General features: G+C 34.9%; 1 protein-coding gene across 1 annotated transcript in view; it reads left to right on the top strand.

The window, feature by feature from the left end:
• The first annotated feature begins 4,403 nt into the window (after nt 1-4,403).
• Nucleotides 4,404-22,951, top strand: part of LOC138715164 (uncharacterized) — a 257,230-nt gene continuing 238,682 nt past the window's right edge. The window contains exon 1 of the mRNA XM_069847725.1: nt 4,404-4,541. The gene's annotated coding sequence lies outside the window, so the exon portion shown is untranslated. The remainder of the gene's footprint in view (nt 4,542-22,951) is intronic.

Here is a 22,951-nt window from a genome sequence, read left to right as displayed (position 1 = left end):
ATTCTTATTAAAAACTAGCAATAGTCTAGTCGAAGTTTTTTTAGTGAAAATATTATAAAATTGTTCTTTATTTCCTTAAAAATAAATGTAAAACGTTAAGTTGTAGAAGAAGATCCACGATGCACAGGAAGAATGTACTCTTGAGTTCAAACATTGGCAGTCTTGTAAAATAAGCTACTGTGGAGCAAGTTCTCAAATTCTATCGCCATTCCCAGTTCACCATTGCTCCGTTATTATTATTATTATTATTATTATTATTATTATTATTATTATTATTATTATTATTATTATTATTATTAGTTCAATAGCGATATTAATCAAGAATCTGTCACTACATTGCCACCAGACATCAAAGTGGATGAGTTGGTGTTTTCACTGACAAGGAGAGTCGGCGTCTATGAATGGAAACTAGTAGTTTCGGAAAACAGGCTCCACGATCCAAGACGAGACTGGTCGATGTATCTGATCTTGGCACGTATCTGTCTGCGTACTTGCCCCGCCCGTTATTCGATTCCACACACCTGCGAGTCTGCATTCATCAAGATTGAAGTGTTTGTAGCGGAGCATTTCACGGCCCAGTGAGATTTCCAGTACCACAAGCGAGAGTCGAACCCGGAAATAGTCGTAGGCGGTTCATGTCTTCAGACACATTCTTCTTCTCCGTCTTTCTCTCTTAATATTCTGTAGTTCTGAATCATCAATATTTTCATCTTAATCTTTTCATCTTACGTCTCCTCATTTTCCCTCGTCACCATTCGTCTCCATCTCCTTTTCTATTTTCGTCTTCAAATCCTCTTTCGTCTTCTCCTCGTCCTTTTTCGTCTCCTCTTACGTCTCCTTCTACTTTTCCTCTTTCGTCTCTTTCTACTTTCTCTTTCGACTCCTCGTTCTCTTTAGTCTCCTTTTCCTTGTCCTCTTTCGTTTCCTTACCTTTCTCTTTCATCTCCTTCTCTTCCTTCACTTCTTTTTTCTATCCTCTTTCGTTTCCTTTTCCTCCTCTTTCGTCTCCTTCTCCTCCTTTTTGGTTTCTTCTCATTCCGTTTTGTCTCCTCTTCCTTCTCTTTATTTTGTTTCCTTCCCTTCCATCTCCTCTTACGCCTCCTTCTCCTCGTCCTCTTTCGTCTCCTTCTCCTCGTCCTCTTTCGTCTCTTTTTCTCGCCCTCTTTCCCCTCGTCCTCCTTCGCTTCCTTCTCCGTGTCCTCTTTCGCCTCCTTCCCTCGTCCCCTTTCGTCTCCTTCTCTTCCTCTTTCGTATCCTTCTCCTCGCCCTCTTTCGTCTCCTTCTCTTCCTCTTTCGTATCCTTCTCCTCGCCCTCTTTCGTCTCCTTCTCGTCCTCTTTCGTCTCCTTCTCCTCGCTCTCTTTCGTCTCCTTCTCCACGTCCTCTTTCGTATCCTTCTCGTACTTTTCGTCTCCTCCTCGCTCTCTTTCTTCTCCTTCTCCACATCCTCTTTCGTCTCCTTCTCCACGTCCTCTTTCGTCTCCTCCCGCCCTCTTTCGTCTTCTTCTCTTCCTCTTTCGTCTCTTTCTCCTCGTCCTCTTTCGTCTCCTTCTCCTCGCTCTCTTTCGTCTCCTTCTCCACATCCTCTTTCGTCTCCTTCTCCTCGCTCTCTTTCGTCTCCTTCTCCACGTCCTCTTTCGTCTCCTTCTCCTCGTCCTCTTTCGTCTCCTTCTCTTCCTCTTTCGTATCCTTCTCCTCGCCCTCTTTCGTCTCCTTCTCGTCCTCTTTCGTCTCCTTCGCCTCGCTCTCTTTCGTCTCCTTCTCCACGTCCTCTTTCGTATCCTTCTCGTCCTTTTCGTCTCCTCCTCGCTCTCTTTCTTCTCCTTCTCCACATCCTCTTTCGTCTCCTTCTCCACGTCCTCTTTCGTCTCCTCCTCGCCCTCTTTCGTCTTCTTCTCTTCCTCTTTCGTCTCTTTCTCCTCGTCCTCTTTCGTCTCCTTCTCCTCGCTCTCTTTCGTCTCCTTCTCCACGTCCTCTTTCGTCTCCTTCTCCTCGCTCTCTTTCGTCTCCTTCTCCACGTCCTCTTTCGTCTCTTTTTCCTCGTCCTCTTTCGTCTCCTTCCCTTCCTCTTTCGTATCCTTCTCCTCGCCCTTTTTCGTCTCCTTCTTCTCGTCCTCTTTCGTTTCCTTCTCTGCGTCCTCTTTCTTCTCCTCCACCCCTTTATTTTTCTGCCCTCTATCGTCTCTTTCTCTTCCTCTTTGGTCTCTTCTCCTCCTGCTCTTTGGTCCTCTTCTCATTCTCTTTCGTCTTCTTCTCCTCTTTTTTCGTTTCCTCGTCCTCTTTCATTTCCCAATTCCTCTTTCGTCTCCTCGTTTTTAATTCTATTTTCCCTCTTCCTCTTTCGTCTAACACTCTTTCGTCCTCTTTTCCTTCCCCTATTCTTTCGTTTCCTCGTTCTCTTCCGTCTCCTACTCTTTCTCCTTATTTTTCGTTTTCTCCTTTTCTTTCATCTCTTCCTGCTCCCCATTTCCTCTCGTCAGTTAATTAGTGGAGAATTGAATTCTGGCGAAAGAAAATATTGTCCCCGCCGTCTTCGTTACGCTCTTCACATAATATGTGAAAAAGAAACCACCACCTAGCAGGATATGTTAAAACAATGGTTTGTCTATTTCCACAATTGAATAATGATTATAACGACTACATTTTCCAACAGGATGAAGATCCTCCTCATTTATATCATGATGTAAGACTCCATCTCAATCGTGTTCTACCACAGCGCTGGGTTAGATATAACTTACTACATGCGGACAACCATCTCCTCCGGCGGCCGCCACGGTCTCCGGATCTAACACCGTGTGATTTATTCTTGTGTGGGAGTATGTGAAAGACAGAGAGAGTTTACGTACTCCAAATGTTTCGTTCCCTCCGGCATCTCCAGGGACAGATCACTCATGCTGTGGAGACCATTATACAGATATGCTCGATCGAAAATGGCAAGAATTTAACTACCTCTTAGATGTGTGCTAGGATTGAGCGACTTTGAGTGATGTACACCAAACTTCGGCTGTTATTCTTCCGATTGAATCTTGTCATTAATTTATAAATTAAATAATACAGAAAATACAATGGTTTGAAACCCCGTCATTCTTTTGTAAACACCGTGTATTTTAATTTACTTTCAATCTAATTAAAACTTAATGTACTCTTTGTTTCAGTCACATATGGACCACCAGCCTAAACAGTAGTAGATCTTTACCTGAGTAATAAATCTCCATACTTTTAAAATTATTGTATGCAAAAATAAAATATATTCCACACGAAAACTATTACTTTACTCTGATTTTAACAGTAATAAAATGGTATATCATCACAAAATTATATTGCATCCACTAGGATCATATATATATATATATATGACAATAATAATAATAATAATAATAATAATAATAATAATAATAATAATAATAATAATAATAATTTTTGCTAACGCAACGCATATTGGTGTGTGTCCATTTGCACTTTTCATTACTTTTTGGCGATTATGACGAAGAATCGTGTTTTCGGGTTGGGGCCTCCATTAGGTTTGAGCTGTTCTCCGTATGATAGGATCACATTAGTATGAAAATAGGCAGGATGGATGAAGACGATGAAATAAACCCAGCGTCTGGCGCCGAAAGTTAATTCTGGTTCACAATAAACCGGAAACGGAAACGACGAGAACGAGAAAGGAAATAATGTTAAATACATTTATTTTTAACGACGAGAACGAAAATAATGTTAAATACATTTATTTTAACAATAGTTGCGTTCTCGTTTTCGTTTCCGTTTCCGGTTTATTGTGAACCAGCCTTTACTGAGCATTTGTTCTTAATGAATTGATGGAAAACTCAAAAGAAAACTCCAACTTGACAACTTGTTCGAACCAGAATTCAATTCCGAGCTCACTAGTTTCGCAATCAGACACACTGACCACTACTCCAAATCGGTGTATATATCAATAATAATAATAATAATAATAATAATAATAATAATAATAATAATAATAGTAATAATAAAGTGCTCAGACATGAAAGCCCTTACTGTGGGCCGAGATATAGCGACATGAAGTGGCAGAGACGAGATTGAGCGATGTGCCCCAACATTGTCTTTATGGATTTGAACCCGGTCTCCGGCAAAACCGCCTCGCTAGTTATTAGATTAACGGTGCGCCAACGTAGTGTGTAACTTCTTCATTAAGATTTCTGATCCTCGACATCACTGGTTGTATCATTCCAGGAGTTTACATGGTCATCAGACACGTTACAAAAAATTAGCAGAGCTGTGAGGATGCTGACCCGGGCCAAGTAGGCAGGGTGTGGTCTGCGTGCGCAGAGCCAGAACTGACCGTCCGCCGTTCCGCGGGCGTTGGGGAGGACGCGCATCCCCCCTCTCTGGTCGTGAGCCGGCAAGCGCGGCAGTGACCATCCCCACAGTGCTCACCGGGAGTTGGCAACAGGCGGTTGGCAAATGTGGGTGCGCTCCCATTGTCACATCCACTGACAACGGACACACTAGAATCGTTGCGAGGCTCGTCTCCACTGCTTTGCTACCCTACAGTCACAGGTAGGAGCTGTCAGGGTGGTGTTTTGTTGCAATCCATTTTATTATTTTACTTACGACCACTTAAGCGCCGTTGCTCAGAGAAAAGTACTGACAATCGAAGGTCATCAAGTTGAGAATATCTCTTTAGACTGTGGATGCCCAGAGATCGATTCCAAGTTGGAGTCACCACATAAGTCAGTGACTCTAAAAAAACAAATGTAATTTATAAATTATATTTGAAATGCACCTGTATCATCCCATCAAAACATTCCATCAACATATAATATGTGTGTGATTTGAAGCCCATTGTCATCGTCATCACGAACGTCTTCGTATTAGTTATTTAATTAATTTTTTTTGAGTCCAGTTAATTGCAGTTTCTTGACAAGGGTACTGACAATCAAAGACCAGCAACTCGATAACGTCTCTAGACTGTAGAGTCTGAAGTTCCAATCAAAGTGTAGGTCAGTGACTATAAAACGCATGTAATTAATAAATTATAATTGAATTAATTCCTTTCACCCTGTCATAAGACGATTTAGCGACAAATTTATATATTGATTTCTATGGCTTCATTTACTATTATGAACATCTCCAAATATTTTATCCTAGTAAATTCAATTAAAATTTATGTGATATTATTCTGTAGCAATAAAAGTACTAACAAATCGAAGGTAATCAAGTTGGTAATATCTATAAACTACGACGCTCCGAGATCGAATCAATGCTGGAATCATTGCGTAGGTCAGTGACTTTTAAAAATTCACATCTTATAAAATATATTTGAAATAGCCCATTTATCACTTCGTTACAAATATTTATCAACCAATTTATATTATCTGATTTTTAAAGGTTTCATCGACATCGTCGTCGTTATCATCATCATCATCATCATCATTACTAACACCATCACCATTACCATCACCTGGAAAACCTAGAAATGTTACTGCTTTTTTCAAATCCACTTAATTGTAATTTCTATGTCAATATGAATATTGATAATATAAGATAATCAAGCTGAAAAAATAGGTCTATAGAGCATGGGTGTTCCCACGCCGAATTTATGCTGGGGTCCTAGTGTAATTAAGCGATTCTACAATATGGCAAAATATAAATTATATTTCAATTAACTCCTTTGCTACTTCATTAAAGAGATTTATAGGAAATTTACAAGGTATAATTTTTAATGTTTCATCACTATCATCATCTTCGTCGTCGTCAACAACATCATTTTCATAAAATTTTCTGTGAAGTTCATTTAAGTGCAGTTATTGTGAGAATAAAAAAATTCGCCATAATGAAATTTAGAATATTTCTTCGTCTATGGATAGTCGAAAATCGAATCCATGTAGTTGTAGGTCAGCAATTCTTTAAAAAAAATTAACCCCTTTATCACACCATTTAAATGTATATGAAATTGTTTTATGTAACTTGATTTTCGGTCAGTAGCATAAATGTCTTCTAAATACTATTTTATTCAAGTGAAATGCGTTTAATAGTTCTTGTATTTAAAATAAAGGGCCAACGATCGTGAATATCTTTAGATTATACCAAAAATTTAGGGTACTGGTTTCTGAAATATACTGTGCGTAATTTATAAATTAGACCTATTTTTTATATTAACCACTTTACCATGTCATCAAAGTGATCTATCATCTACAATAATTATATGATTTCACTTCTTAGGAATTTCATCATCATGAATGTTTTCAATTCCATTATATTATTCAAGTATTTTATTGTAATTTCTGTGGTATTAAGAGTAGTGACAATGGAAGATCACCGACTTGAGGATATGCCTAGGCTCTATATGTCCCAAGACAGAATTTAACTTGGGTCACTGTAGGCCTATGATCAGTAAAAAAAATAATACACATAATACGTACTTATTTTATTCAATACCTACACTATGCCTTTAAAGACTTACGAACGACTTTATGTAAACTGAATTTAAAAATTTTATCATGATAATAATCATCATTACTCTACTTAAGTCCATTTTTATTGCAGTTTATGTGGTAATTAGAGTACTTACTGTCGAAGGTCATCGCCTCGAGGAAATCTCTAGACCGTGGATGTCACGAGATCGTATCCAAATTGAGTCCTGCGTAGATCAATGAATACATAATATAATATTTTAAGATATGGTCCAGTAATGATAAAGTTGTGTTGATAATGCCATCTGCTGGGTTGTGCAAGGTCTTTATTATATGTTACCACGAATGGGTATATTAGTGAGTGAGTAAAAAGTATGGAACACTGTTTGTAGCTTTCATATTTTTAATTTTATGAAAAAACTTTAGGTACAAAAGTTATGGGGGCTGAAAAACAGAAAAGCTATTTTTAAGAGGGAAATGTTGGTATTGGTAGGTCCCTATCTCCGCCATGTTAAATTAGTGCACTTCATGTACCTTTTTCTCTGAATGTATTTAAGGTAGAATCATGCAATTTTGCACACTAGTAGACAAGAATGTTTTTAATTATCGTTGGATTTTTGAGATTATAATGTTAGAAATATTTTATTTTATAATAAACATACCTACATTCTCCTCTTAACATGTTTTCAAAATCTATGTTTTTCATTTTTATAGCGTGTGCCAAGGAATCTGCCTTTTTTTTTTTTTTTTTCAAATGACTTATCATTTACCATTTCTATTATTTTGTAAAAATTGCCTCATAAATTTATATTGTACATACCGAAGAGTAATGTTTCAGTATATCTTTTTTTTAGTAGGTTATTTTACGACGCTTTATCAACAGCTTAGGTTATTTAGCGTCTGTAGGAGATGAAGGTGATAATGCCGGTGAAATGAGTCCGGGGTCCAGCACCGAAAGTTACCCAGCATTTCCTCATCTTGGGTTGAGGGAAAAGGGAAAACCCCGGAAAAAACCTCAACCAGGTAACTTGCCCCGACCGGGAATCGAACCCGGGCCACCTGGTTTCGCGGCCAAACGCGCTGGCCGTTACTCCACAGGTGTGGACTTCTGTATATCAATTTATCACTATGGGAAATAAAGGGACCATGAATTAGATCACTATGTCCGTTCTGTGGATTATGCGGATTCCGTAATCATATTATCAGCATACGTCGATATCAACATTTCAGATAACTTCCATGAAAGAAGGAAAGAAAGACGGGTGACAAAATTACCCTAGAAATCGAAACCAGTTCTGCTACTTGGTGTCCATTTGTTTTTACAATGGAACTATAGACGAAAATGCACTTTTTTATAATTATATTAGGTCAAGAATTGGCACTATTTGAATGGTGCAGAGTGTATTAATGTTTAACAAGTTTATTATGCTTCCACCATCACAAATACATGAGCTAGCATTTTGATTAATCAAGAATTACTAGAAAATACCTTAAATAAAATATTAACATTGAAGAAACGAATTAAGATTAATAAAATTAACAACAAATTTGAATTAATATAAAACGAAACAAACTATTTTGAAAAATTAACTTAAATAGAGTTGTTTTTGACAAGATACAAGAATTATTTTAATTGTTGTGCAAAAGTATGGGAAAGTGTTTTTCATTCAATAAAGATTTTTTTTTAATTTCTACAGTATAGTGTTTAATGTATCGTTTAAATGTAGGCCTAATTGTTTTTAGGTAAGTTTAACTAATTTTACAGATTAAAATTGTCACAGAATTATTAGACCAGTCAGTCACAATATCAAACAATAGCTCACTTTGTAAAATCAACGCGATGATAAAAGTGTCTATTTAATGTTACACTGTTTTCTTAAGCAGGCTGAAGGAGCTTTATAATAGCATCGCAGACAGTAAAGCCAACTGCACAATATGGACTGACGACTAAAACGGCAAGCTAATTGTTTGCTTAACCTTGGTCTACGAATACATTATCAATGTCATTATAGTTCATTCGCCTCGTAAACTTTCCAATCGTATTACAAAACAGAAGTCTCTCTAAGTGTTCAAACTGTTTGCGAACAGTACAGCTAATTGATTAAAAATAAAATTTATTTGCTTGTGGAGGAAAAGGAGAAAAATACAACCTCCATCGTGACAAATTTGTAGAACTTACTGTATATTAAAGTGAATCGCTAATTGAATTCTTATTAATTCAATAATATATGGATCATTCGAAAATTAATGACAACACTTTAAATGATAACAATTTTATTTTCACAATTGACATACTTAACAGTTCTTTGTAAGGCGATGTTTGCCACCCATAGCTTCAGTTTGTTCTAAAGCTTCTAATTGAATGCTCTAATATTGTTATAATGGTCTGTCTATTTCTGAAGTGTACCCCTCTCAATGGTTCTTTCATCTTAGGGAAAAGGTCGTAGCCGCAGGGGCTCATATCCGGAGAATACGGAGGATGTTCCAGAATTATCCAGTTCAATCTGCTAAGTAAAATTAACCACTTGGGAAGCCGCAACATTTCGAAGCACAATGGGATGTATATTCAAGAGATTTTGGCGCTTCCGGCGCATTGCTGGTGTTCCAAAATATGGCTGTAATATGCAGCACCCACGAGCATTCAGACTGAGTGATAATCAGACATCGGATTCTAGGGCAAATGCCTATTTTGTTTCTTTAGGAGAAAAGTAAAAATAATTATTAATATTTGTGTTTCATGGAAATTGAAAGGTATTCAAAGAGTTTTATAGTGCCCTAAAATGCCCTAAAACGGTTATTAGAGCCTAATTTGTTAATATTCGCCTAAAAATGCCTAACTCACTGTAAAGTTTCGCATTTTACTCTTACTTTTTATAATTTATACATGCATTCACTGCGAAATTTAAGGCATTTAAAAAGTGGAAAGTTTGCTTCACACCGGCCATGAAACCATTGATAAAGGAAACAAAATGTTTTGAATCTCACGACACTCGCAATATATTTCACCGAATTTAACATGTTTGGAGGCATAAATGCCGACAAAGAACCAACCTTAGTTTTGAAGCAGGCAACAATCACAACATGTGCTGCTACCGATTCAGAGATATACTATACTATAAAAATGACTGTTTTCGGTCTGAAACCGATTAGCTGTACTGCCCTTCAGAGTGTCATAAAATCACAATTTTTGGAGAAAGAGTGTTTTTGAAATATTTATGAAAAGTCGTAAAACTGCGAATTAGTAGGGTAAACCGTTACAAAATATTTAAAAGAATGGCCCTCCTAGTGTTAACACTACCAGGAAATGCAACAATAAGTGGAACTTTGTATTTTTGTCCAATTGAATCTCAATAACAACGGTTCATTTGAATGCTCGTTAACAGTTGCTCTTTCCCTCACCTTATTTGTGTCGAGAAGTTTTGAGCGGTAGGACGTTTTCCTGTGAAGTTTAACGCGATAATGCCGAAAAATATAAGTGCAAAATCTACATTGATCCGGCAATGGCTAACAGAATATTCAGAATTCACTTATGATGGAAAAATAATATTCTGCAAGATTTGTAGCAAACAGGTATGTAACAGTAGTTGAAATATATAAATTCTATTAATTTTAATGAGTAGGCCTATAATATTTATACATTGACTGAGCTATCCTGAGGTATAATTCTTTTTAAGACCACTACACTTTAACCTTTTAAATTCCGATAGTTAAAGTATTTGCAGGTCATTAAAATTTTGATTGTTCGAACCCACTAACTTTGTGATAGAAATACGGCAATACAACAATTAGAATTTTATTTTAATTCAGTTTACTTTACATTTTTAGATTTCGCAAGAAAAGAAGTGCCACCTAAAGCTGCATGTGCAAGGAGCGGCTCATAAGGCTAAAGCTCAGCAGAAAAATCAACTGCAACAAACTTTACTAACACAGCCTACTTCATCCAATCTCAGCAGCAATTTCTATGCTGATTTAACCAGAGCGTTTGTTGCTGCTAACATTCCCTGGAATGCAATTAAAAATCCGGTTTTAAGATAGTTTTTACAAAAATACTGCAAACAAAATATCCCATCTGAGTCGACCCTAAGAAAAAATTACTTAGACAGAATATACAATGAAACTTTAGCTTCCATTCGGGAGGATATAGGTGATTCTTACATATGGGTCTCTGTGGATGAAACCTCAGATCCTATGAATAGGTATATAGCAAATATGGTAGTAGGAAAACTTAGTCCTGATGGACCTTCGATTCCACACCTCGTATGTGTTAAGGAACTTTCGAAAGTGAATAGCCAAGCCATTGCTTATTTTGTAAATAAAGGCCTACAGTCTTTATACTCAGGTAATATAGACGATTCTAAAGTTCTGTTGTTTTGTACTGATGCTGCCTCATACATGGTTGCTGCAGCTCCACTTCTTAAAACATTTTATCCTAACCTCACGCATGTAACCTGTCTAGCACATGGCCTTCACAGGGTTTCTGAAACAATCCGGAATGAATTTCCTCTTGTCAATTCGTTTATTTCTAACACAAAAAAATGTTTTTGTAAAGCCCCATCCAGGATTTCAATATTCAGAGAGAACTTTCCAGATATCCCACTCCCACCTCAGCCGGTTGTTACACGATGGGGAACCTGGATTCAGTCAGTGGTGTATTATTCTAAGTATTTTAAAGAAGTGGTCACAGTTATTGATAAATTACCTGAAACTGATAGTGCAGCGTGTGTGAAAGCAGTGAAAGATTGTCTGAATGACTCACGAGTGAAAAACGATATTGCCTACATAACATCAAACTTTTCTTTCATACCTGCAAGCATTGAACAATTAGAACGTGAAAAACAATCTCTTTGTAGCCAAATAGCAATAGTAAAGGAAGCTCAAATGAACATACATTCTGCTTTGGGCGAAACTGGGAAAAAAGTTAAAAATAAGTGGGACAACGTATTAAATAAGAATGTAGGATTTTCATTGTTGGAAAAAGTATCAAGAGTGATATCGGGGGGGGGGGGAAGTGTAAATGTTCCAGTAAGTATTGATGTTTCTATTGTACCTAATTTAAAATTTGCGCCTCTCACATCAGTTTCGGTTGAAAGAAGTTTTTCTGCTTTCAAAATGATTCTCAGTGACAAAAGGCAAAGGTTAACTGTGGAGAATTTAGAAAAAATTCTGGTGGTGTACTGTGCAGATAATTATAATAAAGTCTGAGCATGGAACTGAATTTCAATAACTTAAAATGAGTAATCTTGATATCAATAATCATTATTTCATTAGTTTCAATATATTAAATTTGTGCAGCTCTGTTTATAAATATAATATAGTATTCTTTTTTAATGTTTAAACATACTTTTTTGTGCGTATTTTAGTGTATAACTAAAAATTTCAGTGAAAGAAATAAGTATGATACCTTGATGTGCCTAAAATGCCTATTTTCATTAAAATAGAGCCTAATTTTACAAATTTTGAGCTTATTTTAGGCGCCTAAAACTGCAATTTTTAGTGCCTAAAAATCCGATGTCTAGTGATAATACACCTTGATAATCATAAACAACAATAAGCATAACTTAGAGTCTTGCTCTTGTCCAACATTTTTGGCCTTGGGACGTTGCAGATTCTTATTATTACAGTCACTGCATACAGAACATAAATGAGAATATTACCTTATAATTTATAAATACATATCAGACACCACTCCATCTCATAATACAAGCTTACATTAGTCACCGCTAGGGGAGTTGAATACTAGCAGTGTTGCTACTCATTTTAGAGTGACCACTGTATTAATAAAAGATACACATCATCCAGAAAACATTTCTACAATATAATAATGTATTCCTGTTTTTTGGGGATCACGTACTATGTGTCGAATTTTTCGCTTTGCTTAACCCAAAAATTGTGAAATTTTTATTTGGTATAATTTTTCAAACTTAAATGTTAATGTTCATATAAACTTATCCCAGATGAATATTCAAATTACAATAAAATTGTAACAGTTGTGGAAAGCAGAATTGAAGGGTTCAGAGCCATAGCGGCCTAAGCGCCATTTATTAAAAACGGAGAAAGCAAGGGTTAAAGTTAAGTAAATACCATAATTTAATGAAGATTGACATGTCATTTAATTTTAAAGTGCATACTTTATCTTACTTGCTATATGTTTCGTTAAATTATGGTAATCACTTAATTTTAACCCATGTTTTCTTCGTTTTTAATAAATGGCGCTTGGTCCACTATGGCTCTGAACCCTTCAATTTCGTAGTGAACCAATTAAGTGAACATTGTATTTTTTATTCGTTCTGTAAAATTTCTTATTTGATATTGCTTTAGTTTTGACTGACAAAAGTTTAACAAGATTTCATCTGTTGTACCTGTATTCGACATAATCTCTCATTACAGGTTATGTACTGTACCTATATTTTTTGCTTACAGGAACTACATGTGTTTTTAGAAAAGAAGCGTGTATTATGAATCATAGTAATCCTATACATAAATCTACCCTATATTATTTGCAAACAAAATCTCTCTTTAGGAATTGCATAACATCGAATAACGTGCCTTAGATCCAGAGATAAATGCGAATAGTAGTAAATAGACTGCATAAGAGAAAAAAACGAGAATGTAAAAGACAAAATTTTCAACGAAATATTAGTTTTGTTATATAGGCTACAACCTTCAAAATAAAAATACATTGCTTTGGTTTCTTCCGTGGGTTAATGTCGCAGTGCTATATAACAGTAGGTAAAAACATATGAAGGGTTCAGAACCATAGTGGGCCAAGCGCCATTTACTAAAACCGTAGAAAACAAGGGTTAAAATGAAGTTGTTACCATAATTCAATGGAAACATATAGCAAGTAATATAAAGTATACACATTCAAACAAAATGATATGTCAGTCTTCATTAAACTATGGCATTCACTTAACTTTAACCCTTGCTTTCTCTGTTTTAATAAATGGCGCTTGGCTCATTATGGCTCTGAATCCTTCATATTATGTAGGTGAGTCGTCCTGTGAGCTATTTCCTTTTTCAAGAAGTGAGACATTAATTACAGGCATCGTAAAGCGATTGTTTGTGCCTAACTGGATTAACGGGCGTACTGTCCATTGTCAAAGCAGCACATAACGTACGATTCTTGAAAATTTCTTTGCCGCATATACGTTTAATGAATGAATTGTAAACTCTGACTACCAGTTGTCATGTCATAACATATTAACAAAAAATATTTTTCATCCTTCTTTTGTGTTCTGTTTTGGGACACGCCCTTGACATACAAACTTGCAAACTAGAGACGAAAAATAATTACAAGTTACTCAAACTTAATAATTCAAGTGATGTGGAATTTATGTACGTTTAATGTGATAGGATCTTTCGACTCCAGGAAGCTTGGATACAGACACGTGATTTACTGTCATACTAACATAAGATTCTTACTTCATTTTCGTAAAGATAGAATCACATCTGACTTTGCAACACGCTGAATTCGTTTTCTTGGTCAAAGATGAAAATAATGTCGCTTCATTGTTTACTCTTACCCGAAGAATGTATACGCTGCTTGTACCTTTTTCTTTTGCTGTGATAATTTCTCTATGTTTATTTAGGCAGCCTTTTTCAACATGTGGCACACTAAAGGTATAACTTAAAATCCCACAGCACACTCACATAATCCAGAAAAGTGGTTCCCAATCAGGACGAATTTTTAGGGTTTTAGGAGGTAATGCTGACTTGTGCCGCGTTCGTTCAATATTGACTTTTGTGGACTCACTTTTTTCGCTACTCTTTTCGCTTTTATTTTTACAATTTTTGCTACGACAACCTTTACTATTTTCATTTTCTCGTGACACACCAACGGATCATTTAGATGGAACCTGTGTTGGAATCTCACAAGAAAAGAACGCAGTCTGGAAACATGATATTTTAATGATGTCTATAAAATTTCAATCTTTGATAAATACATTTCACACACATAGGTTAAAGGCGAAGAATGTCAGCTATTAAACAACTGACAGGGGATTTAGGGAAATCTCAAAGATTCCGTGAAAAATCTGTACTCGAATTAAAATAATAAAATACAGATGCACTTTCTTTACTACTGAAGTGTATTTTATTTTATGTTTACATAAATAGCCCATATAACCAATATTTCCATGACTCTTATCTGTATAATTGAATTTTAACTTAGCCTACTTATATTGCTCATTTTCTACTTGTTTAATACCTGTAAGAATAAAATTGGCCTACGACAACTGAAGTAGGTAACATAGTTCGCATAAGCAAGAGAATGAACACCTCTATTAAACAACATAGGCCTATCAATACATGAATCACTCCTTATACCTGATGCTAATTTTGTTGCAGTATAGTACTCGTAGGTCACAATTATGTAAAAAAATGACAAAAGTTATCTTTTTCATGGTACTATGAGTGACGTCAGAGTTTACAAAAAATGTTTCATGTCAAAAAGTTACAATTTCTCTCTTCTTATACGTCGAATATAGATGTTTCGGATCAAAACTAATTTTATGAAGATGATGACATTAATCTCTTCACTATGCGCTAACTGAAACTTGTAGTCAGCAATACTCATGGAGTACTGAATACCTTTTTGATCCAGTAACTTTGCATACGTTTTGTCCACTTTATCTCTATCATATATATACCGGGTGTGTAAATATTTACACCCGATTTTGAATGGAAGAAGTATTATTTATTTGTATTTTATTTTTAATTCACCCAAAAGTGCATTACGACGTGTCAGTGGTAGAACAATGTCTCAAAAGCCACAATCAGTTTCACAGGTAGTGTTTATTGGCAATGTTCAAATTGATTACTTACTGCTTGTGTGAATATAAATTGGGCGTACTTTGTACACACTCGGTATATTATTATTATTATTATTATTATTATTATTATTATTATTATTATTATTATTCACAAATAAATTATTTTGTATTATTCTTACATCATTTTTATTAAATTCTACGTAAATTTGAAAACATTTCTCACACCCACATAGACACTTTTTTAGAAATCGCTATTTCGATAAATGGATGTCTACACCTACAATAGCATTATTTTGGAATGAACTTTTCATGCCCAGAAATTTGGCATATTTGACGTATTAAAACATCACTTTTTTTACGATCACGGTCGTTAAGAAAGAAGCACAGCTACCTTTGAAACATCTCGAGTTCATTTGCTTACTTGGCCAGAGATGAAATGTCACTTCATTGTTTGCCAGAAGAATACATACGCTTTTCATTAGTCTTTTGTTTTACTGTGATCACGTTCTTTTGTTTAACTGTTGACTTTGGCAATGGTGATTGAATCTCAACGTGTAACTGATAGTTGGATTGGAATTCACGATAGTTGGCACGTTTGACATCTGCTGTTCATGAAGAACGTGTCATAGACATTATATAGCAAAGAAAAACCTCAAATAATATACACTTTGTTGTTATGTAGCCATAAGTTATTTATTAGAAATCGGCGGTTACCAAACTTAAATTGTGAAGTGAAATACACACATGAAATAATAATAAATTATTTAACTATGCTTTTCCGAACTGACCAGTAAAACTTATACAAATCCATTAACTTCCCAACAAGTAAATTTTTCAATGTGAGCGTAGCAAATTGATTGCCGATAATCGATTTTAATTATCTTACCTTCTCTACCATTTAGATCATACTTGGAAAATTATCATAGGTAATATCAAAAGAGGTTTTCATTTTGTTGATAAATTAAACGAGCGCCTCTAGCTACCAAATTTATCCGAAAGGAAATTAACACTTCGCATGAGATTTAATATTCTGTTCACATTCATTGAGAAATAATGAAAATATTTGTTTACAAGTACAGTACGAATAAATGCATCAAGTGTTAACTATACTGACTACACATTAATTATAGGAACAACGGAATAATGGAAAATATTTTGTCAAGTTTATTTATATACGCTTTAACATCTGTGTTCATATTGCGTGTTTTAAGATTGTGGGTATACGAGTAGGACATTTTTACTATTGTTGAGTTCCTGTTTCTATTGTGTTTTGTAGATAACTTGTGTTCAAGTAACTTATTTTAGATTTTGATTAATGTTTATGATACCGGTAATTAAGGCGGTGATAAATAATGGTATGTAAATTTTCAGTCCGGCATTTGCCTTTGTGACTGAGGGAAATCATGAAAAATCCCAGTCAGATTGGCGGGACACGGGGTTTGAACTCAAAGCCTCCCGAATGCCAGTCTCCAACGCTACCGTCTGAGCCAACTCGCTCGGTAATGGAAATATTCATTTTATTATAAATACAATGGAATATAAAAGACAGAAATTTAATTAAATGTACGATTATTATAAAAGTAAAATTCCGTATAAATATAATTATTAGGTGCACTTGATACTGAGGAAAATTATGTTCATTAATTAATTATTTATGACTTAATGATAATTAGGTTATGGAGTTCTTAATTAAATTGTGGAAACTATTATGAATCATAAGCGACAAGAAAAAAGTGACAATATGAAATCGACAATATGGCAGAGACAGATCGCTCTGCCTGTTTGAATATCAAAGGGATTTTAACACACAGCTGATAAATATTGGTACTTGGCCATGTGTGAGTTTTTTTTTTTTGTAATAACTCGAGGACACCAATCGAGACCCGACTTTTCCTCTGGGGTTGGTAAATATATGGTGACCGCTAGGGAATTGAGTGATCTCTATGGTATCTTTAAGTTTTCAAATCTATCCGTTGAGATTATGTACTCACAAACTTTCTTCCCAGATGGTAGTCTATTCTATGCCCATTTCCATAACAGAACAGTTATTTAACATTAGCTTTTTTCCCACACTTATAATTCCTTGACACAATAAGCGGACAAATTTTCTTTTAGCTTCCGTAAAGAAGTATTTCTCTTGGTGTATCTAATATATTACATCTTTCTACATTTCGTAATAATTTTGTTTCTATTACATATATCTGTAATGAATAGGGGGCGAATGTTGATGACCTAAAAATCTACTTAAAATGATCATTAAAATGCCCTTAAACTAATGGAAAAATGACGTAAAATTAAAAGAAAATGACATTTAAATATTATTCACTATACTCGCACCACAACTTCTTAAAAATTAGTCACCTTGTTTCAATGACTGCCCTGCAAATCTCGGAGAGAGGAGCCAACTTCCTGGAATTTAGCTAAAATAAAGGCAAAGAACATGCAACAAAATGAAGGTTTTTAAGGGAAAACTATAGATTTTAATGAGGGTTTACACTGTTTTTCAATCAGGGGAGGGTCCATGTCAGTGCCTTCATTCTGTCTCCTCCTCCTTCCGCGTTTCACTTTTGTGTTACCAGATCTTCCAGATGATGGAGTATGAATGGCAAAACAAATTGTGGAAGTAGGGTGTATTCTTGCAATCTTTGTGTTAAAATACTGTCTACTACAGTAGACATCCCTTCCGAACCACGTCCTGTCCAGGACACGGTGGAAGTTTCCCCCCTTCCAAAAATAAATTCTAAAGACACCCTCGTACCGACAAAAGAACAGTAGCGGTCAAAGCCCTCACTTTAAGTAAGCTATTGTCAAGCACTTTATATTACTTCCGTTGTGTGAAGTGCAGCCTTCAGTGGAATGAGGGATGGACTTCAGAGTCTGTTCCAAACTATAAAACTCAAACTTCACTGTTATTCACTTATTAAGTAGGTAATTATTACTGACCTATATGCTTAGAAAATGATTTAACAGACCTATCGGTAAAGAAGAAAGTAAAATACATTTCAAATGATTTAAACGTTCTTCAAAGTATTAAAAATGACCAAAAAATGCCGAAAAAATATAAAAATGACCTATTAATTCAAGAATGTCAAAAAATGAAAAAAAAAATGCAATAGGATAACAAATTATTTTTTTACGTTGATATTAACATAGAAAGGATTTCTATATTAATAGGCATCGTCCTAATGTGAAAAACAAGAAGATCACTTTTCACCAACATCAGTCCCCTAGTAATGAATATTCTATAAGAAAGGTGGTCAAGTAATTACTATGCTATTCATTGGATTCGAAGTTCATAGCTTCAAATCTAGCCGAAGGTTATGGTTTGTAAGGGCAGTAAAATCTCTTGCATGGAAAGAAACAAACCTCTGGGTCCCATAACGCAGATTTACGGCTCGTAAAATAATAGTGTTCCTGATACAGGTTCCAGGCAAAATTTGTCGTCAGTTTCTCGCCCGAGTTGGATTTCGACTCTCAATGACGTCCGCAATTGAAATCGTCATTAAAATACTATAATACTATTACTAAATCTACAAAAACTGCTTCACTGTCGCCACGTGACATCAATGAATGCAAAAGTAATTCAACTTTCAGATCTGTAAAGCAAAACGCGTTATGCAACTCAAACCACGACTTTGACATTGGCAGTGAAGTGAGTCGAAGAACAACATTCTAACTCAAAGCGAGTTTGTTTACAATACCGAAAGGAAAGCGAGACATTTCTCATTAAAGTGTTTTTATAAGTGAAAGAGGGCTATAATTTGCTTGCTCTAATGATTCCTTGAATGACAAATGGACAGCATTTACCCAAATAGTCAATAATTAAATATGATTTGCTCGTGATATAGTTTTTATGGCAGTATAAGAGATCTGAATTACAGATTTTGAGATAAGATAATGCCCTTCAGGTTTCCGCACAATGCTTGACTTACAACTGTTACAAACCGTAATCGCTTCGGGTAATTATTATGTAAAATAAGTTACTGAGTTCGTTAATCCAGAAGGCCTTGCTCGGCTACCGAGCTCAATGTGTCTGCAAATATAAACGATTGACTTGGGTAACGAGATTGAATATATATTTTTCGTATGCACCATTGCTGTTTAGCCTAAGGCCCTATTAGAATTAGTGCAAGAGCGGTATAAAATAACATAGATAACAAGTACAATATTTCTGTTTTCTTCAATTGGTAAAGTTAAGAATTCAACTGCTTAAAAAGAATATCTAATTAAATGAGTAAAATGCGACGTGATCTGTTATACATAAGAAAGACCAAACGATTTATTAAAAGGTAATAATTTTTACAGTTCTGTGCATCATACCTCGAGGCTGGTAGAGGTTAACTATCCATTTACAATCTAGCTTCTTCGTAATCACTGGGTTTGTACACCTGTTTAACCACAGTTACAGAACCCACAAGAATCACCAGACACTTTTATGTCTCTGTAATTTTAATATTTTAGACTGCCGAGAGAATAATAAACTGTGTATTAAGAATTCAGCAACTTGTTAAAAAAATCGGTGCCATGTCAATTCTAAACATTAACTAACAACACTGCAACTTACGTAACCTTACATCAAATGAATTGTGCGCAATCACTATGTAATGTATATCTTATTTTTCACAAATTCAGAAGCCTTCTACCAATTTAATTGAGCGTGAGGTATGTGAGGAAAACTAAATACACGACTGAGGTTTTAAGTGCCACTAAGAAAATGAAACATGAGTACTGTACAATTATAGTGTATAGTTGTGTATAGTTACTTATTTCTTCACTTTTCTTGTATTGTTCTTGCAAATTCTTTTGAGAACTTTTCAAGTAGTGTTTTATTTCTTATTTCAAAATAATTTGCGGATGAGAACTATCTTGTTTCATTTCCTCTTTCTTTTTTATATTCTGCACTTTATAGTATGTAGCTGGTTACAAAGAAATGTATAAACTGTATAGGCCTATGTAATAAGTCTTACTTAACAACAATGATAAAGACAACATCTGATAACTAGAATAATAATAGCTATATCAAACAAAAATACTCATGCTTGGTGATATGTTGTCTATAGTGCTTGTCTCGGGATTCATAGTACAAGGATTCGATTTTTAAGTCGAAAAATCTAAAATTGCAGCTTCCGTCCGATGAAGAAATGAAGACGTTGGACTCGTATAGATTTACTGAATATAAACGATGTCTCCGTTCATGAATAAAGGAAATATTCTTTGTTCAGGCCCGCTGTTACTCCACTATTGTTTCAAAGGATCTATACATGAGGCGTTGTGAATATTAGAGATGAACTCGCCCTAATATCCACAGAGCCTCATATGACTGAAAATGAGGGTTCGTTTAATATTAATTCAGTATCTTAAGTTAATGATACCAGAAATTATTTAAAATTAAATTAAAACGATTTTGTTGCACGTGAAATCTCTTGGTACCTAGTGCCAAATGTTTGAGTTCCGAGGAGAATTTTCTCTCCGCACTTCTCACGAATTTGTTGCTGTGCGTAAAATAGTTCCCATTTTAAGGAATTTCTATCCAAGGACCGGAAATTTATTTAACTTCATAGAGTTGTTCTTCTAAGAGTGGTGTGCAGAAGTAGGGAACTATTTTTCTGTAATGATAGCTTTCCACAGAGGCCTATTTACACGTTCCAGCGAATTTTTTTCAGTATTCATTTTGTATATTAATTAAAACGTGTATAGGCCTACATTTCTCTTATATCTTCGTTAGGGATTTTTATGTAGACGTGTACAGTCTGATACACATGTGAAACTGTATTCACTCTAAAACGGATATAATTTTCAGTCCCAATGAAAAATTTAGATTACTAGAACTCAGAGCCTAATCCGGTATGATTTTGGAAAATCCGAGACATATATCAGCATTACATCTACCATAAAAATCACAGGATCTCCCGGAATAAAAATTCCGGTTCCTTCGTAAAGAAACCGTCACTTCAAAATATAAACGGAATTGTTTACTGAAAGAGGTGTTAATGTTAAAAGGTTAGAGCGTCCAAGGTATTTTTTACAAGCAGATACTTAGGTGGGTTGTCGAGAGAACAAGAAAGAGAGAGAGAGAGAATTAGAGCAGTAGTTTGCATGTTTACGACTTGATATACACCGATGTTTATGTTCAATAAAATAGGAATACGATTAATACATTTCAACCATGAAGTGTGAGTATACAAATAAATTTGTAAATTAGAGCTACCGAGATCATAGATTCACAGCTTCTATAATTTCTTCATCTATTGCAGGAATAGGAAAAGTACGGCTCGCCGATCATTTATAGTCCGCAAAATTATTTCCTTGTGGCAAGTAAAGAAACTTATAAGTAATCTCAGAGCGCTTATGATCCAACCTACTCCATTGTATAATATTCACATAAAAATCGCAATTTTATTGTACGCCGAAAGTCCCTGAGAACGAAAAGTGAGATTCTGATTGAATCTAAAGCCTAATTTGGAGGAGGGAATATACAATAATTATAATTCAGAATTTATCAGAATAATGAAATAATAACTAATTGTTAGTTCCATGGAAGACGCCTGAAGAGGAAAAAAATTCCACGATAAAGTTAAAGTAAAAATAAAAATGCAAGAGTGGCTAAAGGATGAAGATTTTTATTATGAAAAAATTAGGAGAAAATATTGTTACAGGTTTTAAAATAAATCCACACTGCACTACTGTGTTTTGTCTCTTTATTTACCGAATGGTGCAGTATTTTGTGTAGATATGTATAGCCTACAATATACGTTTTCAAAGAATATTCAATACAGCCTCTTCATTATTTCATTTTTAGTGATCAGCGTAACAGAACGTTTTATCACTTCTGGCCTATTGCTTAGCAAGGCTATTAAAAAATATATGCGGCTATAAAGCTGAATGGAGAGAGAATGAATGACATTCAATAGTGCAATACGATGAGTATTCTTGGAATTTATTAAATAAATTATACTCGACACAAAAGGCGACAATTTATTGGCCAAGTACTTCGTCGTTTATAAGGCTTCTTTCACTCACATAAAAATATTTAACGCATCTTAAGTTGTCAACTATGTCATAATTTTATAAGTTACCTCCGAAATCAAACGAGATGAACACGGTTCTTACTTCGGTACAGATAGTTTTCATAGCCGAATTAGTTCAGCTCATAGAGAGACTGATTACGGAGAGAAAAAAGAAAAAAACTTCACTTCTTATACAGTTGTAAGAATGTCGTTTGAAACAAAAGTAAAATATCGCCCAAGAAAAATTTGTATAATCTGTATTGAACATGTACAAAATATTAGTTAAATATAAACGCAACCCACACTACTGTTGTGTTGTTCTGGTCCTATATACGAGTATTGCAAGGCTCACGTCAGCTGTTAGACTTGGATAATCATGACAGTACAGAGTTATTTTATATTTCGTGACACAGAACCCACAACTTATTTCCTTTCCGGAAGAAGTAAAGGATTTTATTACCCTTAGCCGTATTTTAATCCGCGAATCTCGCTTCCAACCGCTAGGAAATATAATAAGAATAGAGGGAAAAGGAATGTGAATAGAGACAGGCAAAATACGAAATATTATATTGTAAGCGATATGACAAAAATGTTTTTCAAGATTCACGATGTGTAGAATGCAATTAACACCAAACATTTTTCATATTTAATAATATTTTGATAACATTTCCATATTTCATGAAAACCTTCATATTTTTCCATATTTTGCACGATTCCCCTCCCTCTGTTAATGTATATAACTAGTAATGAACCGGACTTTTCAGAAATTATAAGAA

Source organism: Periplaneta americana, chromosome 15 (assembly GCF_040183065.1).
Source record: "Periplaneta americana isolate PAMFEO1 chromosome 15, P.americana_PAMFEO1_priV1, whole genome shotgun sequence".
NCBI lineage: Eukaryota > Metazoa > Arthropoda > Insecta > Blattodea > Blattidae > Periplaneta > Periplaneta americana.
This window is presented reverse-complemented; position numbering and strand designations above follow the sequence as displayed.